We start from the raw sequence: 6,422 nt of genomic DNA on the forward strand, positions 1-6,422 counted from the left end.
CACAAACCTTGGGGCTGATCCCCTCAAACACACACACAGTCATGCACACACTCACACACACACATTCACAGTAGCTAGCTATGAACACTAAGAACCGATGTCAAGATATACCTATCCCCAAGCGCTGGAGTCCGCCCTTAATGGCCAGTCGAGGCTTCTTTCAATGCAATGTTTCTTCAGAAGGGGGTCGCCGGCTGGTCCTTCTGGCTGGGCAGGCAGGGTGCTGGTCAGGTCAGAGAGGGCATCATTGCTGGTCATTCTTTGCTGCCTTTTATCCCTCTCTGGCAGACTTTGGTGATTCCCCAATTTTTGGGCTTACCCAATCCAGGGGTCATTGACCATGTGGGATGTCCCCCTTGGTGGGTGCTAGATGGCAGCTGTCAGCCCCAGGGATCACGTCCGCAGGTACGTGCAGTCTTGGGAGTCCGTTGATAAATTTTCATTAATTCACTGCTGTGATTAGTTCAAACCGGGGCTTCTGTACCTTTAACAACGAAGTTTCAGGGAGTTCCTGGCTCTGTATTGATCCTTTCCTCTCCTTAGTCTATGGTTTCCATAGGTGTTAATTGCCGCTCATTAGCTTGTTATCCTGTCTAGCTACTGTGTTACACAATCAATCAAGATTAATTCAGGGACCCACTCCATACAGAGAAGCTGCAGTTTTTACATGGTACAACTTACTTTTAAACTTAAAGTACATTTGTTACAAAGTTAAAAAGCATAGAATATAAAACATAAATGGGTGAAATACGATGGCACATGCAACAAATAGACCAAATACAATGGGTGGGGGGGAGGGGAACATACTGATGTAGAATACTATTTTATACCTATAAAAGCATCTAGGGGCTTTTTGCCATATGGTGGGGCTTCACTTTGGAGGGGGAGGCAGGCAAAAAAAAGGGTTCTTGCTACACTCCCTTTCAAATAATTAAAGGGTATTCTCCTATGAAAAGCCCTTAACAGTCATGACGCATAGAGGTGCATGGGGGGGTGAACCCACTGAGAGCACTGGTGCACCCCCTGACTGGCTGCGCTCACCACTTAGGCAATGGGCAAGGGGGGCAGGTGGGAGCACCGGTGTCCGCCCTGGAAGCGCTGGCCAATTGCTGCAGCCACTCCCAGAAGCAGCCGCAGCCACTCCTGGAAGTGGGTGCAGCGATCGGCCGCAATGATCAGCTGTTATGGGATCGGTTGCAGGGGTCCCCCCAGGCAGTGAGATTGGCTGCAAGGAGACCTCCCACCCTGGTCAGTGGGAGTAGTCACAGGGGGGGCACGTGCCCCCCCGACTAAGGTGGCACCAGACCCTTATTAAAAAGATGATGGGAAGAAGTACTTGTGGAATATTTTGTATATATGCTATTCACTGTACTCATACTCAAAAACAAATCGATTACTGATGTGGGAGGCCAGAATGAGACAAACAAACATTACAAAATTAGTATTTAATGAGATGAAGCAATATTGGGAGCTTATTATCTAACTATGCTAATTGTGTGAGGCATCCCTGTGAACAATCCGTTTAGAGACAACTGGTTGTGCTAGTTATTTTTTCTGGAAAGTACTCAGCAGCAGACCCAGTTTCCAAATAAGTAGAGCAAAGCAAATGCTCCTCTACTGATTGCCTAAAGAGCAGCACAGACTAATTTTAACATAATAAAAGGAATACTTAAAACTTAATATTACTTGTTGCAATGAAATTCAACAATACTTTTAAGACATGTAAATACATGTAAGTTTTAGTTTTTGGAGCTTATGATTTAGCAAAAAAAATTCTTTTGGATACAATGTAGTGCAATGAACATGTATTCCTAAACAGGGGCAATGCACAAGCGGTGCACGGGGGTGCATGTTCACCCTCTGAGAGTGCTGGTGCACCTCCTGGCTGGCCGCGCTCCTTGTGTAGCTGGTGGGCAGGGGGGCAAGCAGCAGCACCAGTGCCCCCACTGCGAGCGCCAGGCAGGGAGTGGGGCCGCCAGCAAAAGCAGACGCACCACTTCCGGAAGTGACTGCAGAGCTCTGGAAGTAGCACAGCCGCTTTTAAAGTGAGTGAGATCGGCGCCCCTGCAGCCAGCAGAATCAGTCGCCGGGCCTGCCTTTCCCCCTCAGCCATCTGGAGACCCCCCCCCCCCCCGCCCCCTCTCCGCGCGGGTGGGGATGCCAGGTCGCTGACTGGCTGCTGGGGGGCATGTGCCCCCCCTGACTCAAGAGGCACCAGACACCCATGTTCCAGAAAAAAAATCCCAGTCTTAATACTATGTTTAATAGAATAGAATCCTTACAGGAAAATGGCTTTAAAATGTCCAACACATAGCAGCCACAACTACTAGACTTTCTCATCTGAAATAATCTATTAATATAAGTCTATGCAAACACGTGCTCTGGGTAACTGACATTTATGGATCCATGTGGCTAATGAAAAAATAAACTGGCATATATCATGATATATGGAGCATGAGAGTACTTGTACACGTGACAAAACTGACCTTTAAAGCAACTTACTTGTACTGCTTTAATGGTGTCACTGTTTACACCCTTTTGTATTGCTTTAAAGGTGTCACTGTTTACACCTGTGGTGGCATATTTCGTTTTAATTTCATCACGTCGTACACAAGACAGCGTATTTCGCTATAAATGACTTTGTTACATAGCAAAAGTTAAACATATCCAATGTATTTTAGTTTGCTACGTAACAAATTGCAATGGTGCATGGGGTGCTGGGAGCCCAGGCATGTTCGGGAAGCTCAGGCTTGGCCCTGTGCATCATCCCTGCCGCCTTCTCCAGCTGCCAACACACCCAGCTGCCCTCCTGCCATCTTGCTGCACTGTCCAAGGAGCAAGCCAGCCCATTCCTGGGTGATCCCAGGCAGTGGGAAGGTGGCAGGGGCAGTGCATGGAGCTCCGGAAGCCTGTCAAGCCTGAGCTTCCCCAAGCATACCCGGGCTTTCAGCGTCTCATGCACCATTGGATCAGGCCGGGTGCTGCCTGCAAAAAAAAAAAAAAAAAAGGATCAGACCCCTCACCACTTTTTTTTTTCAGTGAAGCCTGCCCGCACGAGCTGCCACCAGGTTACGAAGCCCCCCACTCAGGACAGCTCCCTTCACCTTCTGGAACTTGAGGCTAATCCCCCATGCCTCCTCCCAGCCTGGGGTTGGCACCCAAGGGAGCCTGGAGCTCCCCTTGGCTGGTGCAGGAGCCTGGAGCTCCCCCTGGACTGGGCTGCTCCTATCAGGCTCACTTTGTTCCCAATACGGGCACGCTTGTAGACATGTAAATGCATTTGAGAGATCTTTAATGAGCCTGAATTTTCTGTGCAAAAAAATTCAGGCACATTAATTACATGTGTAGGCACACCCTCTGACTACCAGCACAGCGCCCAGAAATGTCCAGGTAAGTAGCTATAAAACTGCTATTTAGATGCACAAAGGGAAATAGAATTCTGCCTGCAGTGTTTACTATTAACCCTGGGCATCAATGTTTTAAATCATGACATTTTTATATGTAAGACATTTGGACAATTTTAAATTTTACTGAATATGAATTTTATTTCTCTCTCACACAGAGGTCTGTATCAACTTGTGGCTCTGGGGCAGCTTGGCTTTACAGACAGAATGATTAAAATGCAGCAGTGAAGGGCACAACTTTTCAAGGTATGTTCATTATACTCAATCAGGAAATCAGATTAAACTAATTAAAATTAACAGTGTTTCTTTAAACTAAAAATACTGTAACAAAGAAAATTCTCAAGAAACTGATTTCAGAGTATTTTTTCACAATGGGTCTATTCCTGCAGTATCTCAGTAGGATCAAGAAAAAATTGAATATTCAAATGACAAACAAATCATTTGTTTAAAATAAGCTCTGGAAAACAATCTCCACAGACTCTGGAGATAGGGGAGATGGGATCATTGATTAGATCTCCCACTTGGACATTCATCTCCACTCTTATTTGTGATCTGAGGGAAAAACCAAACCCTGTTTTACAATTATATATATGAGCAGATTTCTGCTAATAACAGGAATAAATAAGATTGTTAACAGAGCCCATATGTAAAGTAGAGGTGCATGCAATGAACCTCAGCTATCTATATTTATAAACATTTATTTTGAACAAGTTCATAGTCACTATTGTTTTTACTGCGAGTTAAGCACACACATACGTATTTTGCTGAATGGAAGGAGGTAAGCACTTGTTTTGCTTACCTGGGGCCTTAATGGTATCGAGAACTGGCAGAGTAATCAAAAGGTAATAGTCAGTGGATAACCTCATATCACTACTGAGAACCTCTGTGACCACCAATTGAAAAAAAATGATGGACATGAAAAAGACACATGTTCAATATTTCTTATTCAAATGGAGACAGTTGCACCTTTAGGATTTTGAGGAAATGGTAGAAAAGAATAGATAGGATTTTAAATAGCTCAAATACTAACATTTTGCAACCACTGGCTTATTAGATTTTAAAATTTTTACAATAGCTGGAAAAATCAGGCCTTAGTCATTCTGAACTGACACTTTACTTTGGGTCAAGTTTAATCAATGTTGCAGCACAGTATGTAAGTGGTGATGTACTATTCAAAGTGATATCTTTGGATATGACACTGCCTTCACAGTGCTCTCAAAACTGCTTCTGGAAAATAAGCCCCACCCAACTGCTTCTTCTCTGCATGTGCTATACCCAGAGCTGAGGTAGTGAGGACACTTCAGGGACGTCCCTTGCCTCTGTTCTCAACCAGGTCAGAAACAGAGATCCTGGGAGTGGTGACAGGAGGTGTCCCCAGGGAGTGTTCTCACTGCCCCAATTCTAGGTTTGGACTGGGTGGGCAGGGCTTATGTTTGGCAGTACCACAGAGACAGTGCAGACATGCCCTGATGAATCTAATGTTTAAAGAAATCTCAACACATGTCTTTGCCAATGCTTTATTTCAATGCTGGAGAAAATGATTCTTTTTGGGGGGGAGGGGGGATTTTCATGAAAAGCATATATTAAAAGTTACATAATCTAAAAGTTATTTGTTTGGAGATTGCTACTCCTTTTCTTGAGGTGGCACTAACTATTGATAATATGTCTGAAAGATCTGGACACTTGCAGGGAAATAATAAATATTCTATTTAGAAGTACAATTCTTCTTAAACTGTGGCTGATAGTACTCATCTTCTATATTTCTTTTTTTAACTTGGTCTTTAGAATAAAAGATATGGGGACAAATAAAAGGATCATAGTTTATACTGGCCAGGACCTTGCAGATATGCCAGTGGGACTATTCCCATGGTTAAAATTGAGGATATGCATAAATAGTTTTAGGATCAGAATATTAGAACTCACTTGTTCAGATCTTCCACTCCATGGGTATTCCACTTTAAAAGGGACATATATATTTCCTATATAAATAGATACAGTTGTATTAACCAGAGGATAATGACTGCTAATGCAACATACAGTAGGCAGTACTTAGGAGCAGATGGATACAATTTTTGGCTAAAGTTTACCCTCAGATATATGCTCTGAAGTCATTCAAACTCCTGAGTATACATTTAAAAATAGAATTTGGACCTCAGGATGTTGCTACTGTATTTTTATTCGTTATTTAAAAGGTAAATCATTTTTATGGATCAAAAGCTAGTAAAAAGAACAAAAGAGTTCCATGCTGTCAAGTGAAGGACATGAGAGCTCAAGGAGGCCTTCTGCATTAGCTAATCTCTCCAATAACAGGGTGTATGAGTAATGTTTTCTACCATTTCCAATTGTCAAGGAAACTGTCCCATTCTGGCAAGGATGACTTGGCCTCAAGAATACACAACTTTGTCACCTCCTGGCTAGACTACAGCAATATAATATAATGGACATGAAATCATCTGCCCTTAGGACACTGCACCTTACAGAATTCAGCAGTTTACAAAACAAGACAGGATATCATGAACCCATCAAATCTATGTGTGTGTATACAATATATAATATTGCATATATTATAATATTGTCTGAAGCTTCAGGACAAGGGCAGCAGTCAGCAGCATTCCTCCTCAGGTATAATGCATCAGTCTGTGATGTGGGTACATGAGAAAAAGCTTTCTTGGGGAAACCGTTCTTTTACCCCATACATAGTCGTGTCTGTGATGCATGTAGGTCTCAGAGGTAGGTTGATCTACATGACATAAATGCCAATAATGCCCCGTGTCACATTATAACTTCATTAAAATTTGGACTAGATAAATCATAGACAATTACCATAAGGAGCAAATCTACACTGACAGGAAAGTTTCTGGTGACCTGATAGATCTCACATTTGTACTGTCTCTGATCCACTAAAAGTACAACAATAGCTGCATGATCTGAAAACTTCCTTAGACTATTGACTTAATTTCTATGGATTTTTCCCCCCCCCCCCCCCATTTCCTAAAACGCCTCACTGCTCTCTTTCTC

Source organism: Alligator sinensis, unplaced genomic scaffold (assembly GCF_000455745.1).
Source record: "Alligator sinensis unplaced genomic scaffold, ASM45574v1 scaffold1192_2, whole genome shotgun sequence".
In the NCBI taxonomy this organism is placed as follows: Eukaryota; Metazoa; Chordata; order Crocodylia; family Alligatoridae; genus Alligator; species Alligator sinensis.